The sequence below is a fragment of the Podarcis tiliguerta genome (genome assembly GCF_965153285.1).
Source record: "Podarcis tiliguerta genome assembly, chromosome: 7".
NCBI classification, from domain to species: domain Eukaryota; kingdom Metazoa; phylum Chordata; class Lepidosauria; order Squamata; family Lacertidae; genus Podarcis; species Podarcis tiliguerta.
The window spans coordinates 25,008,123-25,025,306 of NC_139540.1; the positions used below are offsets into that span (position 1 = coordinate 25,008,123).

A 17,184-nucleotide genomic window follows, 5' to 3' on the forward strand; every position below is an offset into this window, starting at 1 on the left:
GCTCAGCCTAATCCTCTGGTCTGGCTCATCATCACCACGCAAAGAGATTCTGTTGGGATCTGAGAGCTTTGAGCAGCAATGTGAGAAGTGAAAGCTAGTGGTGGCAGAGGGTATGGTTCACTGGTGGGATACACCTGCTCCTTCTGCATAGTGATCAAGGGACAAGAAAAACACCAGGGGAGGAAGAAGGTGGCTAATTCTGCACCATGCAAACATGCAGTTGCTGTCTGGCTAGCAGGTCCTCATGTGGACCACTGATCTCAACACTGGATGTAGACAGTCAGCAACCATACACCTGATTGGTGTGAACCAAGCCTTCACCTCCTGAACAACAAGCAAAACTGAGCCATCTATGCATAAATGAACAAGGATAACAGGTAGCATCCAACTAATGCATCCCAACAGCGCAAGGATTTATGCTTGCACAATGGAACATTCCCCCTCTCCCCCTTGCCCCTCAAATCTTGAGGAGTTTCTCCAACCCCTTTGGAACAGATCTGGGGAAGGCAGGAGGTACATACAGGTGGAGGAGAAAGAGACACATTCCACTGAACAAGTGCAAATCCTTGTGCTGATGGGACACATTTGTGGCATACTACCCAACATAGCTTTAACATTTGCATTATAGATCAAGGAAAAGGCACAAAGCATTTTTATAATGGGTGTAGCCAGCAGTTATGTTAGCAGAGGGCAGGACAACCACTTGTCATCATCCTCTGTCTGCCTCTGTTTAGCAGATTCAGAATGAAATGTCTCAACAACAGTTGTTTAAATTACTTACTTTAGACCCCAAGTGCTCAGAAAAATCTGTCAAAACCTTCAGTCATCTGAAAACGAGGAAGTTAAATAAACAATTAACAACAGGGAGTACCTTTCATGTGGAGTATATTTTGCAAAATTACAAAGAACACGCCTTTTTCATCTTATTTTTTAAAAATCTAAACTAAAACAAGTTTTCTTGGATTTGCTGAAAATCTTTTCACCAGTTTTGCAAAATTACAAAGAACATGCCTTTTTTCATCTTATTGGTGTGTTTTTTTTTAAAAAAAACTAAACTGAAACAAGTTTTCTTGGATTTGCTGAAAATCTTTTCGCCACTTCCTTCTCAAATTCCTCCTTTTTCCAATGCAGTTTTTCTGTGCACACATAGTAAGCACAGCCCGTCGAGACGCTCTCCTGTCATCACATTGACCTTAGCCAGGTCTTTTCTCTCCGCAAGGTACTGAATGACCACTCTGTGGTACAAGTGATGCATGGCTGAGCAAGAGAGATGAGCAGAGCCTTTTTGTGGTAGGGTAAAAGACCTCAGCAAACATTTCAATTTCAAATATTCTGATTATTTCTACTTTTAGTTAAGTATTTTTATTTATTCACTTGATGGGGGGGGCAGCTGCTCTCCCTGCCTCCCTCTGGCTACACCCATGATTCTTAGTGTCATGTACGGAAACACACTTTATCTTTTCTGCCTTCTTTGTAATGCATGAAACAGCCCAGATTTGGTATTGTCTGAAGAAGTGACAATGGAAAATTCCTTCATGTTTGAGCTTATTATTTTTCCCCAAGGAGGATTACAAGTAGGCTTGTTAATTTTGCCACTGGTTTTTGAATGACTTACACACAGATAATTAAGAGGGCGTTGAAGGACAGTCATTCTTGTGGTATCTTTGGAAACCCATTGTAATAAAATAAACGAATGTACCATGAGTAGATCTCATGCATATTATTTCATCTCTGTGAACATCACTAATGTGCCGCGTTCATTATGGGAATGCCAAATATTTACACTGTTACTAGGACAGGAGGACCTTGAGATCAAGGCTTTGTGATAGGATTTAGCTGCTGTGCTTCTGTTCCCTGTACACATCAGCATCAGATAATAGGTTTAGACATGTTCTCAGCCCTCCCAGGTTTATATAACTTCACATTCATAATTTGAACAGGTTGCTCCTGCCCTAAAGATCACAGAAAGAGTGAATGGAATGTTTTGACCCGTTCTGCCAATCACTTTCTTTTTCATTAAATTACTCAGACATGGAAAGTTGCAATCTGGCAAGTGAGAGTCAGGGGAAGGTACTTTTTGAGAATTTCCACCAAGGCGCCTCTAAGGAATGGGTGCCAATTTTGAAAGTGGTCATTCATTTACTCCTGTTTGCATATAGGTTGCATTCACACAACATTTTATTCTAGAATCGATGGAGATCAAGTACTCCCCACATAGTCCATACACAATCAAGATCTACTGCACATATTTTAGCCCCTGCAAAGTGATTTTTGATAAATTGGTTTTATGCTGAAAATAAAAGCTCATTGTAGATTGATTCTGCATTACCCCACACTGAGTTTGAAAACAGCTGTAGTTAGGGGGGTGGGGTGGGGTGGAGTATTCACACCTACCCATGCCATTGTGATTAAGCATATATCTAGATCGCAATCAGCATTTCTTACTTCATTTGCCTGGGGCATTCACAGGGAGGAAAAGGCATGGATAACCTAATCAAAGGAAGAGTTTTGAAATGGATATCAAGTTTTCACATGCACCCTCCAGGATGGCAGGATCCAGAATTAGTATGGATTGAAAGCATCACACTGAGGACAAGCACGATAGTAATTCTGGTTACTGATTAGTAGCACACAATATTATCAAACCTTTGCTTGACTGTATGGATTGCAAATATCTTGAAGGCAACACATGGCCTCAAAACTGATTTTTAAAATGAGAATGTGTGGTTTTTAATTTAGTTAGTTGAATTAGTGTAACGTTCAATATAAAAATCTTAATTGCTATACCTGCTGTCTATCCAACCAAGTATTGAGTACTATAACTGTCTGCCACACCCAGGGGCAGAGGTCTTTCCTATTACTTACTGCTTGATCCTCTTTTATAACCCAGGCCCTTCTGCAAGGTAGGTGTGTGACTTGCCACTGAACTATTGTCCCTCCATTTCCAAACAGCATTGCCTTTATACCTGTCCCTCCCCACCCCCCACAAAAAGAATGCAGTCTTGGAGGGAATCACGATCCCTCCCAACACACACCCTCCCACACCCAACACACACACACAGAGGCTCTTACTTATAAGTAAGGAGGAAATATTTATTCAGGCAAGTAACTGTACAGGCTTGGAAGCAGAGTTCACGAGTCACAATTCAGGAGTTCAGGGATCAGGCAAGATGTTCAGAACTGGATGGAATCAAAGAAGATGTCCTAACAATTACCACAGCCTGCCCACCAAGCTTTTAACAATGAGACTCTCTAGCTTTTGTGAGAATGTTGAGATTGTAAATGTGCGCACCTCTGGGGTAGGTGGGCCTGCTCCCATAGTGCACCCTCTTGTTCAGGCTCCTGATCAGCTGCAGCTGCCTCCTGAGTGGCCTTCTCTCTTGTCTGGTCACAGCCTCCATTGAGATAATCCACTCTGCCAGGAGGTCAACGGGAGAATCCAGCATCCCTTTTCCCCCTCCAAAGCAACTGAAATCAAAGCACAATTTGCCCTTCCACAGGGCCGGCTCACCCATGAGGTGGACTGAGGAGGTTGCCTCAGGCAGTGGAATCCTAAGCGGCAGCACCCCTGCAGGCACCCTGCCCACCTAGGGTCTATTGAAGGAATGTTGATGGCTATTATGTGGGACTTGCTGGAAGCCCACATTAAAAAGTAACAGTAGGTGCCTTGCCACCAGGCTCAGCTAGCACCAAGACTCTGCTCACCCTTCTTAAAGTGCCATCTGCTACCAAGGTTTATATAAGAACATAAGAAAAGCCCACTGGATTAGGTCAATGGCCCATCTAGTCCAGCCTCCTGTTTGCACTGTGGCCAACCAGATTCCTGTGGGGAATCTCAGCGTACAACAGTTATGGTACATTCAGTACACAACAGTTCAGGTAATCTGCTTTCATTTATCTGTTTCACTTTTAGTAGTATTGTTGCACAATAAAGCATTGATTCCTCCTTGACCTTTGTAGTGTATTGAAAACCAAATGACTGAGGTAATAAAATTACTCACTTTTTTCCGAGGAATTGCTAATCTTTGAAAGGCAGTGCTAGATTTACAGGCAGTACATTTACAAAACAGATGATTTTCAGGAGGCACTAATGCCCAACATCCAAATGCTATTTGAAATACCTTATGAAGGCTTTTACTGGGTAAAAAATCTGGGCCATCTCATTCCTGGATTTGAAAGGAAAATTAAGCAAGTAAGTTTGAAAGTATAGATGGGGTGGGAAACCCCCATGAGTGAAGGAAAAGCCTAAAATTATGAAACAGTTAGCCACTGTCAATTAAAGTACCCATCTGAGAAAGCAAAATAGGCATATGTTGTTCATATAATGTTCCCAAGGGTGATGCAACAATGAGTAAGATTCTTCATTCCTGCATCCAGGTTTGTCCTTGGAACACAGGGCCAGCTCAAGATATTTTGCCAGTGGAGGCACAACAGCAAATATTCCCCCTCATATACCGCATCAAAGTCAAGATGTGTAACTCTTACTCTGCCTAATGGCAGGGCCAGCCCAGTTAAATGGTTGGTAACCCATTCCAGTGCAACTTTTCCATGTGTACAGCTCCCTCAGTTTGTAAAGTGGGTGCAAGTAATGCATGGGTGGGGTTTGGGATGACGCTGACCCAACCTGCCTCCATGTTTTGACTGGAGCTTGTACATTAAGCCTCTGTGTCTCTGTGGCCTCTTGTGTGATATATATTGAGATGTTGGGGTGTAACACTGTACACTTAGTGTCAGTAAATGCTCCCAGGAATAAAGAAACCCATTTGCATAAGCCATTGAGGCAAATTTGCAAGCGATAGGAACTGCTAGGGAAAAACCTAGGGAACTGCTTTACACTGAGTCAGACTATTGAGCCAATCAAGCTCAGCATAGTCTACCGACTGGCAGTGGCTCTCCAAGGTTCTCAGACAAAGACACTCCCAGCCATACCTGGAGATGCTGGGAATTAAACTTGGGACACTCTGATTCTTGCATGCAAAGTAGATGCTTTCCCACTGAGCTGTGGCCCTATATTCAAGAGCTATTTAAGATGACCTAAGGCACCTCTTAGGGACACGGGTGGCGCTGTGGGTTAAACCACAGAGTCTAGGGCTTGCCAATCGGAAGATTGGCAGTTCGAATCCCCACGACGGGGTGAGCTCCCATTGCTCGGTCCCTGCTCCTGCCAACCTAGCAGTTCTAAAGCACGTTAAAGTGCAAGTAGATAAATAGGTACCGCTCCGGCGGGAAGGTAAACGGTGTTTCCGTGCACTGCTCTGGTTCTCTAGAAGCGGCTTAGTCATGTTGGCCACATGACCCAGAAGTTGTACGCCAGCTCCCTCGGCCAATAAAGCGAGATGAGCGCCGCAACCCCAGAGTTGGTCACGACTGGACCTAATGGTCAGGGGTCCCTTTACCTAAGGCACCTCTTAAATACATCTACAACACAAAGGAATTTTGATAAAGCCAGGTTCTTTGTTACATTCTTAACAAAGGGCAAGCCCACATAGAACCATGTAAGCATGGGCATGATGGAGAGTTTGGGATACTTTGAATCTCAGAAGAGTAAATGCCTATGTCTAAGGTCTAACTAAATGTTTGTGTTGAACACTTTTTTAAAAGGTGTGCTTACCACTGGCCTCTTTACCTTTGCAAGAAAAAGCAGCCATGCCCCTCAAGTGATTCAGGTGATTTCGGGCTGGGGTTTGGGGGGCAAACAGCAGCCAAGTTGTTGTGAAACCAGTACTGTTGTACCTCGCAAGATGAATGCCTCGCAAGACGAAAAACTCGCAAGACGAAAGAGTTTTTTGTTTTTTGAGTTGCTTTGCAAGACGAATTTCCCTATGGGCTTGCTTCGCAAGATGAAAATGTCTTGCGCCTTTTTCTTAAAACCGTCAATGCATTCCTATGGGAAACCGTCAATGCATTTCCTATGGGAAACCGTGCTTCGCAAGACGAAAAATTCACAAGACGAAAAAACTCGCAGAACAAATTAATTTCGTCTTGCGAGGCACCACTGTAGAGGGAGTAGTAAATAGTTAACCCCCTCCTATCCACATGCTTTGCCGTTTGTATTGTGTAGAAGACACATGCCTGCTTTTTCTTGAAAAAGGAAGTGGCCAGGGTTGAAGGCGTTTTTAAAGTTATTCTTATTGAATGAAAAAAGTGCTTGACGTAAGTTGTAGTTCAGCCCTTATGGAGGAACTTCCATGAATGGCTCCATGGGTGGAGAGGGCTGTGATGCCTTTATCCGGGAAAGAGACATGCCAGGGCAGAGTGTGCCCTTAGGCACCTGCTTCAGCTTGTTCTGCAAGTTTAAGCAGCCAAAATGGCACCAGCCACACACGAGAGGGAAGTATCCTTATGCTCAGGGGAACCTTGCAGTTTGCAGAAGTACCAAAATCCTTAGGAAGAAACTTCAGGAGGAGAGCTACCAAAACATTCCAGGGGGGACTGAGCATGTTCAGCAGCCATGGAATGCTTACTGACTGGTGGGGAAGGAAAGGGGAAAGAAAAATGGGGCTGGGGTGGCTGAATGGAATATCTTAACAGATATCTTAAAAGGAATATCTTAAAAGATGGCTGGCCAGAACCCTGAACAAGAGTGCAGGTTCCGCTTGTTAGCACCAGCAGAGAAGGATGTGTCATAGCTGCATCCTCGAGGAGCCAATTTCTTGTGCATTCCTTTTTGTTGTTGTTTCTGATTTATTTTTTATTGCTTTTCTTCTTACAAGCTGAACATCACTTTGTTTGCATTCCAAGATGGTTTGGGGTTCAAAATAGAACCCCAGACTTAGGTTAATGTGCCTAGAAGACAGTCGTACACTAGCAGGTCATCACACCACTAATCAGCACTGTACCTTGCAAAAAGCAATTCCATGAGCACCAAACCTGACATATGAAGCAGTTTTGGTGATGACTGAACATATATTGTGTGTTTCCTAGAAAATCAACCCCATGATCATCCTGGTGTTGTCAAAGGATGGCAAATAATAAGGAGTGCCCTCTCTCGTAGTTAGTATTCTTTGCCTCTGTGCAATAACATTATTTAAGATATCTTTCCCATTAATGTTTAGTCCTTTTACAACTTTCAACAATCCTTTTATTGGAGCATCTACACACAATAAATCTGTTGAAGTGTTTATTGTTCCATTTTGTGTTATATAAGAGCTCTGATTTATCTCATATTCCTGAATGGTGACAGCACCCTTGATACTGTAATATATTGCTTCCATTTGCAGTACTTATCTGTTTTGATAAAGGTCACTTTTTCAGTTTCTTTTCTTTTTTGAAAAATAAGAATCTGTTTAAGTCAGTAGCAGAAAGCTTTGGGCCTGGGGTTTTAAAAAGAAACAAACAACCCCATTCTGCATAAAACAGGTATAAGAGAAGTACTCTCTTAATCCCCTCCCCCAAGGAAGCATAGTAACATCTACCGTATTTACTTGAATAATGTGCCATCAAATCTAATGTGCACCTCAATTTTCAGAACCTTGAAACCAAATGTAAATGTAAATGCGAATGTAAATGTGCCATTGAATCTAATGTGTATCTTAATTTTTGCAACGTAATTTGGCCAAAAAAGGTGAGTGTTAGATTCAAGGATATATGATAGTCTCTAGCATCTTGTTCTCACAGGAGCTAACCAAATGCCTGTGGGAAGCCCAGACCTGATAATGTCTGAAAATTGTCCCTTCAATTTTTGAAAAAGCTGTGCTTACAGGGTGACTGGGTAGCACCACTGAGACCACAGCTACCTGCTAACTTAATTTGCTCAGAGGCAAATCTCTGACCTGTGTGCTAAGTCTTTAAATATCTAGCAACACCCCTGCAGCCATCCAGGAGGACTGTTGTCACATTTTAAAAAACGCCATGTGTCCTGGTTGACAGCCTATGGTGAAACAATCATGTGTATCCACTCCCTTATATCTTAGATTGAATTTATTTATTTATTAATCACATTTATATACCAACTTTTCCTTCAAGATACTCAAGGTGGTTTACATGCGTTACTCACTTCCCCTTTTATTCTCAGAACAACCTTCTGAGGTTGGTTAGGATGAGAGGCAGTGATGGGACCAAACTCACCCAGTGAGCTTCATTGCTGAGTGGGAATTTGAACCCTGGCCTCCCAGGGTCCTACACTCCAACTGATGCACCGCACTGGCTTGTATTTTATTGTATTAACATTTGTACTTTATGGAATACAAAAATGTTTGAGTGTATATATACAAACACATACATATATGAAGCAATTAAATGAAATTAAAAGTCACACAGCGTATAGCACAGTGCATCACAATGTATGCTACAACATTCTATGCTACATAGTAAAGGTAAAGGGACCCCTAACCATTAGGTCCAGTCGTGGCAGACTCTGGGGTTGCGAAGCTCATCTCGCTTTATTGGCCGAGGGAGCCGGCGTACAGCTTCCAGGTCATAGAATCATAGAATCATGGAATAATAGAGTTGGAAGAGACCACAAGGGCCATCGAGTCCAACCCGCTGCTAAGCATGACTAAGCCACTTCTGGCGAACCAGAGCTGTGCACGGAAACGCCGTTTACCTTCCCGCCGGAGCGCTACCTATTTATCTACTTGCACTTTGACACGCTTTCGAACTGCTAGGTGGGCAGGAGCAGGGATCAAGCAACGGGAGCTCACCCTGTCGCGGGGATTCGAACCGCCGACCTTCCAATCGGCAAGCCCTAGGCTCTGTGGTTTAACCCACAGCGCCACCCGCATCCCTTCTATGCTACATAGCAAAGTCATTAAAGGGTCCACCAATTCTCCCAGCAAATTTCAAGTTGTCGTAGGGGAGGGGGATGTTTCAGAACTTCTTCTGTAACCAACGACAACACACAGGCAGTTTGGTACACGTCCAACTAACACAGAAGAGAAAAATTAGACATAACTGTTACGTTTGTTTGTTTTGCCTGACCTTGTAAGAGGTATCAAGACCAAAGATACCATGGTAACAAGCTATTCCAGGATGTTTAGGGCCTAAGTTTCTAAGAATCGGAACGCCACAATAGCACTGGAGTGAGGGAGGGTGGCTAACTGAAACGAGTCCTTTGGAAGGAAGAACAAGGTGAATTTAAAAGGAAATCTGTCATCCTCATGCCAGCTACATGAAAAACATCTACATCTGGCGCTGTTCCCACTTTTCACTTAGAATGTCATGCTCCCCATGAAGAAGTGCTACCATTTTGCGATGTGCCATTGCATAATGCAATAAAGACCCTTATTTGTTATGATAGGATTCCATTAACGCCTTTCAGTGTGTCAGTGAAGCTGACACTTCACTCTGTTTTATTAAAGCAGTGTAATTATTGTAATGCCCAATCCTGTCACAGTAGGTGAGGTTCTCTCGTCGACGCAATTAAAACTGCATCTTTCCCTAGTTCGGAGTTTGGCTAGCTCTGGTCCTGGTGTGACTCTGTCAGGAGGATCCGGCTCACTGGTAGTAGAAACCGGATGATGGACTAGTGAGGGCCTTGGTCTGATCAAGCAAGGTGATTCTTATGTTCTTATGTGCCCATACTGTTGAGAATCTATGGTGGCACAGTGGCATCAGGGCTTGAACTGGGAACTCTGCATCTGTGTGCAGCAGCCCTGATCAGTGAACCACCGGACTGTATGATGCAATGTCTGCCTAGGCCCTGCACTAATCCTGCCCACCCAGGCTGGATTCACCTAGACAGGAGGGACTATCACCAGGTAAGCCTTTGTGTTCCTGTATCCTTAGGGCCCAGCTTCCGGCTTGGTTCTTGATCCTGCCTCCTGGTTTGTCATTCAGTCCAGACTCCAGACTACTGGTTTGGGCCCCAAACTCCTCAAGACGAGGCCCAAAATGCAGGCAGCTATGCTGATCTAAACTTAGCCGTTGCTCACACCACACATCAGCCCTGCCTTTGGAGGGGTGAGGAACCATTTTGGCTCTGCAGGCCAAATTTGGCATGTGGGTGGGACCTCCCACCTGTCAATCAAGTGACATCACAAATGACATCACACTTTGAAATCCCAAAGTCAGGACTTCAGAGCACCTCGCAGGCAGCAATGTACTACTAAAATGAAGCCCGCCTTCCTTTTAGCAGCGTGCTGCTATTATTTATTTATCTACTTGTTTATTATTGGCATTCACATCTTACCTTCCCTCCAATAAGCTCAAGGTTCTCCCCCTTCTCATTTAATACTCACAGCAACTTTGTAAAGCAGGTTGTTCTGAGAGGCAGTAACTGGCCCAAGGTAACCCAGTGAGCTGAGTGGAGATTTGAACCCTGGTCTCCCAGGTCCTAGCCCAACACTTTAACCACTACACCATACCAGATCTCTGCTTCTGTTTGTCTCTCCCCCCCCCCCATCTCTGTGAATCTAACATTAGCTTCAAGGGAGAGGGGAGATCGAGGGGTTCAGGAGGAAAGGGTTAAGCACTTTCTCTCAAGAGTGCCGCTTCCTTGATCTTCAATTAATAGAGAAAAATGCTTTGGGCATCACAGATCTCCCATCTCACATCTAGCTTAGGCTGCGCTGCACAGTCATAAAACCGTTTTCACAGGACCAGCCAAGGGTAGAATTAATGTTAAAAGATCTGAAATAGTCACATTCTCTGGCTTGTTAAACAAATAACAGAGCAGGCCTGAACAAGTGGCTTCTGAACTGTGCATCCTGAGTTCATTGAGCACAAAACCCTCAGGAGCTTCTGTGTCATATAGTTTTATGGCCAACTATGCTGCAGTTCGGACTTGATTCCAGGAATGAAACTGTGATTCTGCGTTAATGAGCTGCAAAGGTGTCCCATCCTTCTCATTAGTAATGTTGGGATTAAGTCCATGTCCCAGGGGCAGTTTACTGTATTCTTCCGATTTTTATTAAATGTAAATGTCAGGGTTGAACTTTTGGAGCATAAGGGCAACCTTTCGCTAGTGCAACCATCAACAGTTGTGCACCGCACTTCTGCATCATGCTTCCAACACTGGGCAATTACCAGATCAGCATATAACAGTCTTTGTTATAATGAATGGCATATCCCAGTGCCCCAGCCTTCATATTTTGCATTTCAGAAAGTCAGTGTGGTGTAGTGGTTAGTATTGGACTACAGCCTAGGAATGAAGAAGTCAATATCATAATTACAGGACATTCCTTTTAAAAAATTACCTATAAATTTTGACCCAACATTAAATAAACCTGGGGGGGGGGGCATTTGAAAGAAAGAGAGATTGGGTGGGGGATGAACCCAAGGCTTAAAATCTAAAAGATCTAGAAACCTACTTGGTATGTTTAAAATATTGCAATTCTACAGTTCAGCCATAACTCTAATTAGCGCTAGGATATATTTAGAAATGTCTTGAGAAAACTCTTGTGATCTCTGGAAGCAGGATGAAGTGTGAACCAGCCTTCATTCAAGACTGTGCCTTCTCCCTACCACAAACAATACTAGTTAAAGAGAACCATTTAAAGAGCACATTTTTATCCTGCTGGGTCCTAAGGCTGCAGTCTTGCACCCACTTACCTGGGAATAAGACTCATTCAACTCAGTTGCACTTATTTCTTAGACATTTATAGGACTGTGCTGTTAATCATTCTATGAACTTTATATATAAACACGAAAGTGTAACCATCTCTGGAATGGAACTCAGCATCCAGCTGGCATATCCTGGTAGTTCACACAAATAAGGGAAGGAGATATTTTTGGCCAAGGACATCAGGACAAGCCCCTCTTATTACAGAAAGTGCATTACAGTGGTACCTTGGTTTAGGAACCTAATCCGTTCCGAAAGTCCGTTCTTAAACCAAAGTGTTCTTAAACCAAGGCGTGCTTTCCCATAGCAGCGGGGGACTCAATTTACAAATGGAACACACTCAACAGGAAGCAAAACATGTTCTTATTCCAAGACAATGTTCACAAACCAAAACACCTACTTCCGGGTTTGCAGCGTTCTTAATCCAAGTTGTTCATAAACTAAGCTGTTCTTAAACCAAGGTACCACTGTACAGGTTTTTATAGTATAGTGGTACCTTGGGTTACATACGCTTCAGGTTACAGACTCTGCTAACCCACAAATAGTGCTTCAGGTTAAGAACTTTGCTTCAGGTTGAGAACTGAAATCGTGCTCCAGTGGTGCAGCAGCAGCAGGAGGCCCCATTAGCTAAAGTGGTGCTTCAGGTTAAGAACAGTTTCAGGTTAAGTACAGACCTCCAGAACGAATTAAGTACTTAACCCGAGGTACCCCTGTACTGTACAGGTTTCCCCCACCCTGAAAAAACAGTTGCTACATTTTTGCATCTATTCATGTAAATTAGCAAAGGCTGTTTTTATGCAAATATGTGCCCCCTTTTGACCTCCTTTTTCCATTTTTTAGCAACAACTGTTGCCTCAGGCCTGGTTCCTCATTCTGTGGAATTTGTCAAATGCAACAGTTGCTCTTGAGATTCCTACACCTTACCTTGCCCTTTTTGGAACTTGACTTCAATTCCAGAACATAAAAAGTTCAGGCGAAAGGCCTATCTAGCATTCTGTTCTCACAGTGGTCAACCAGATGCCCAGGGGAAGCTCACAAGTGGAAGCTGACTGCAAGAGCACGCTCCCCAACTGCAAATCTGTCTGTGGGTTCTCTGATCTTGGGTTGCTACTCTGGACCTTGACTTCAGGTTGACCTGAGCTACATACTGTTGCACACCACCCCAATTTCCTGAGCGGTGCAATATTCCAGGCACTTACCCAGGGCTCATGTTTCCTTTGGAATGAGACACAACAGAGACTGTGGCGTCTTTTTTTCATATATGGCTTATTTACACATATATACAACCTGAGCCTACGATGGAGGGCTTTCATCTCCCATAGTTACAGCCTTGGATTCAAACAGAAACCAAGCATTGTTCTCTCTCCCTCTCTCCAGCTTGTAGCTTTTTCTTCTAGTTTGCATCACTGCCCCAAACTCTCTGCCCTCAACCCTGACTTTTGCTTTCTAACTATCCGCAAGTTGGGGAAGCGGTACCACCCATTTGCCATCTTGCACCCCCCACCCACCCATGTGCTGTCTCACACAGAGCCTCTTCTCCTTAATGGCCCATCACCCAAGTGATCACCTCATCAGGAACCTATCCAGGCTTGTATTTTAACACTTGCTGGGTTCAGAGGTTAGAAGGGTCTCGGCATACAGCCTACCCCCACCCAAATTCATAACAATACTCTTCTTTGGCCCTTCCAATGAACTGTGTGCGGGTCTGCCTGTCTGACTCTCCGTGGTCCTCACATCATAGTAACACACGTACACCTGGAGCCATGTGGAGAAAAACAGCAAATAAGGTAGCAAGGGAGTCCCCTTTCTTTCCACTGCCTCCCTCCTCCAAACTGCCCCCTTCAGAAACAGTGTTGCCCTAGTATCAGAAGACTTTGAGGTTTTGTTCCATGTGTTCATATGTAAGGGAATTCCTCCCTCAACCTGTTTTGAAGCGCAGGCCAAGATATGTCTCGTGTCTTCAAAACTGCTTTGATTAGTACTCTTGAATGTTTGACATCACTACTGCTGCAGCTTGACTTCCCTTCGCATGAGAGGTTTCTCCCACTGTAAAAGTCACTCCACCCAACATTATCTTATGTAGGAGAGAACACTCTTTCAGTTGTGTAATCTGGGAAGCAAACAAATATGTAATTGTGCTGAATGGATAACTAACCATTCATTAGACAGAGCACATTGGTTCATTCATCAATATAAAGCATGTAAAGGCTGACATGTAAAGATAAATATGCATTTACATGCGTAGAAATTCCTTTGCTGGATCAAACAAAAGCCCAGTCCCTACTCCACTGTTTCCAACAGTGGTCAGGTGCATAACTTTTGGTGCTCGTATGCAGGGGGCTGAGGTGATGTTGTTCCTATTTGTTCCTAGAGCAGGGGTCAGCAACCTTTTTCAGCCGTGGACCGGTCCACTGTCCCTCAGACCTAGTGGAGTACCGGACTATTGGGGGGGGGCAGAACAAATTCCTATGCCCCACAAATAACCCAGAGATGCATTTTAAATAAAAGCACACATTCTACTCATGTAAAAACATGCTGATTCCCGGACCTTCCGCAGGCCGGATTGAGAAGGTGATTGGGCTGCATCCGGCCCCTGGGCCTTAGGTTGCCTACCTCTGACCTAGCGGTATCTTGTTTCTCTGTATATGGAGCATCCACTTAACTGCCATGCCTAAGAGTTTCCTTTTCATCAACCTCAGTCGGTTTAAAACCTGGGTTTCTGTGCATTCGAAACTGAATTAGAGTCACTAAAAAATGCACATAAATATCACAGGAGAGGCTGAAAGGCGGAAATATGGTTTCTATTTTGTTTCCTACATTTAAAACAGAATTGTGAGATGGCACTGAAAACAGTGGGGATCTCATAATGAGTTTCACATGCTATGGAGTTTGCACGGCTGGAATTTATTATGAAAAACTTATTTTTACTTTTTGGCTAGACGTCTGCTATGAATTCAAGGAAAAGGCTGTAAATAAATATTGCAAAGCCTTCTGAAATGCTGTACTGAAAGGTATGAAAACATGTCAATACCAAGCAAAGAAAAAGAAAGGTTAGTTTCAGTGAAAGTTTATTTGTGTCTAATAAATTGTTCTGGATTCCCCATAATGACTGATCGTCATATGCTGTGAAATGCCCTGAGATCTATGGATGAAGAGTGACATACAAATTTAATAAATAATAATACTAATCTTGACGAAACCTGAATTTGTGGTCCCACTATCAAGCATGGCGTTTTAGGCTGTTGCCATCTGCCAATACAGTAATTATCTCTAATACTTGCTAGAAGTTTGAGAAAACTATGCCTCTTTCAAAGTGCTCAAGTAGTTCAGTGTATGGATGTTAAAAAAAAGGCTTGCCTATACAACACTGCAAGTGCAGCAAATGCAGTAGCTATGTCCCCTTTTGATCCACGTTCTACTTAAAATTGCTGGAAAAGCCTTGTTTCCCCCTATAGGTCAGATCATTTCCAGTAAAAATAATAGGTAAGTGCTCATTAATTTCATGAATCCTTGACCCAGCAGCATTCAGTTGCTTGGAAGCTGCTTAGGATTCTGTGCACAGATGAGGCCAAATTCACATACACGCAAAAAATCAGTGTCATGGTCTTTCTCATTCATTTCATAGCCTTTACCAAGTTACCTTTATCTGTATTTATATCTCTCCCCACCCTAAACTGTCTGGTTTTTCAGATTTTCTGGGTTAATCCATTATCTCCTTCATCAGTTCCATATACAGTGGAAAGGTAAAGGTAAAGGTACCCCTGCCCGTACGGGCCAGTCTTGACAGACTCTAGGGTTGTGCGCCCATCTCACTTAAGAGGCCAAGGGCCAGCGCTGTCCGAAGACACTTCTGGGTCACGTGGTCAGCGTGACATCGCTGCTCAGGCGAGCCAGAGCCGCACACGGAAACGCCGTTTACCTTCCCGCTAGTAAGCGGTCCCTATTTATCTACTTGCACCCGGGGGTGCTTTCGAACTGCTAGGTTGGCAGACGCTGGGACCGAACAGCGGGAGCGCACCCCGCCACAGGGATTCGAACCGCCGACCTTTCGAATGGCAAGCCCTAGGCACTGAGGCTTTAACCCACAGCGCCACCCGCGTCCCTATATACAGTGGTACCTCGGGTTAAGTACTTAATTCGTTCTGGAGGTCCGTTCTTAACCTGAAACTGTTCTTAACCTGAAGCACCACTTTAGCTAATGGGGCCTCCCACTGTTGCCTCACCACCACCGCTCAATTTCTGTTCTCATCCTGAAGCAAAGTTCTTAAACCAAGGTACTATTTCTGGGTTAGTGGAGTCTGTAACCTGAAGCGTATGTAACCTGAAGCATATGTAACCTGAGGTACCACTGTAACAGCCAAAAAAAATCTAGGAGTCTTGGCCATGGAAGAATAAGAAAATACAAAATTATTGTATTAGGCAATGGTGTCACATAATCTTACTGGCCTCTGCCCATCTTGTGTGGTCAAAAACTTAGGCTGCAGTCCTAACCATGTCTACTCAGAGTAAGTCCTACTGAATTCACTAGGGCTTACTTCAAGGAAAGTGGGATTAGGATTGCCGCCTTAGTGGATCGCAGCTGCCCTTAGAGCTGTGCAGATAAAAATACTTGTGGGCCACTCAGCATTACAAGTTAAATATCTGTTTCTTCCATGCAATGGAGAAATTTCACATGATATTATGTTGGCAAAGCACTCATCTGTATCTATGTATATCTATGAAATCTACCTATAGGAAAGAGCATGGTTTATGGGTCAGTGATGTGGGTCACAGAATATGGCTAAGCTTGGGTCTCCTTTCATGTTAATTAATTCAGTACTCTGCATAAATAGAAGATAGGAGTAAACCTGGGGCCACATAATCAGATGTTTACAAAGTGTTTGCAATCCTGAGTAATACTCAGAGCCAACATGTTACATTTCCTTGTCTGTGATATAACAAGCCTTCTGACTTAATTCTGTTTACATCTGGATCTATAGTCAGTTGTGTTTATCATCCAACATAACAACCTTGGCAGAGCTGACTCATTGTTTCTGCTGGTGGCGTAATAGTTGTCTGTACTGTTTTTCCAACACACTGTGTTCCAAATAGAGCCATCTGTGCTGCACTGCATTGGTTAGAGGTCATTGCTTTTTTAGTTTATTTTCATTCATTAAGAAAAAACACCAGTCACTTAATAACAAAACAGAGTGGGGCACTTACACAAAACTAGGAGAAACTGATTTCTCAAATAAATATCTCTTTCTCCCTCCTCATCTTACGTTTATTTATAGATCAAGCTGCCCATACATTTGATACTGAACACAAGACATTCCAGTTCCTTTAGCTGTGTTAAATCACTCAATCAGGGTATCAGTGAATGGACAGGAAGTTATAAAATGTGAGGATTTGAGATGTTATAAATTGTACTCCAAATCTGGCCCAGCATGGGAATATCTAGGACAATTAATATATAATATCTGAATTTTGAACAGGATTGGAGGGCAAGGGAGATGATTTAATTTTTAAGGAAGCAGAAACCAAGTCTGGCCGTAAGCCATATCATTTAACCTAGAAGTCCCCCCGCCCCCATGAAAGATACATAGTGGTAGGCAATCCATGGTAAGAGAAAGGCATACTGCACATGCTCAGAGGCACCCTTTTTCTTCTTCACAGTAAAATAGAACCACTTGCTGAACCTTCAC

At 43.4% G+C, this 17,184-nt stretch overlaps 1 protein-coding gene across 3 annotated transcripts in view; it reads right to left on the reverse strand.

Moving 5' to 3' along the window:
• Positions 1 to 17,184, reverse strand: part of DPY19L4 (dpy-19 like 4) — a 65,982-nt gene that overhangs the window by 38,197 nt on the left and 10,601 nt on the right. The window lies entirely within an intron of this gene.